Source organism: Sinocyclocheilus anshuiensis, unplaced genomic scaffold (genome assembly GCF_001515605.1).
Source record: "Sinocyclocheilus anshuiensis isolate Anshui unplaced genomic scaffold, SAMN03320099.WGS_v1.1 scaffold1172, whole genome shotgun sequence".
In the NCBI taxonomy this organism is placed as follows: Eukaryota; Metazoa; Chordata; class Actinopteri; order Cypriniformes; family Cyprinidae; genus Sinocyclocheilus; species Sinocyclocheilus anshuiensis.
Genome location: NW_015552679.1, coordinates 548,915 through 549,335, shown reverse-complemented (window position 1 = coordinate 549,335; position 421 = coordinate 548,915).

Sequence of the window (421 nt, the reverse complement as noted above, 5' to 3'; positions counted from 1 at the left end):
GCGAAAAGACAGAATAAATTGTACCGAACAATGATATGACGCGATCAAATAGCAACCAGCGCAGAGTGAGAGGCGCGCACTCTTTATTATGCAGCACACAAGTCAGCAGTGTGGAAGTATTTAAACTGTCGGAGAAAGACGCAAAAATCATTACAAGCACCGACAGTGAGAGACTGTTTAGGACTGCATCGCGTGTCTTAAATGAGAAGAGGAAGGGTGATTGTTTTCCAAAGCGCGAGGAAAATCTGTGCTGATACAGTCGTCAGTTGCTCAGTCACATTTTTATGAATTTTTACAAGGCATGTGACAATGCGATACATACGACGAATTCGTAATGAGACTCACTTATAAATCTGTTGTCAACAAAAAGAAGCATTGAGGTCTTCCTGCGCGTTTCCGCCAAAATAAAAGTTGAGAAAAA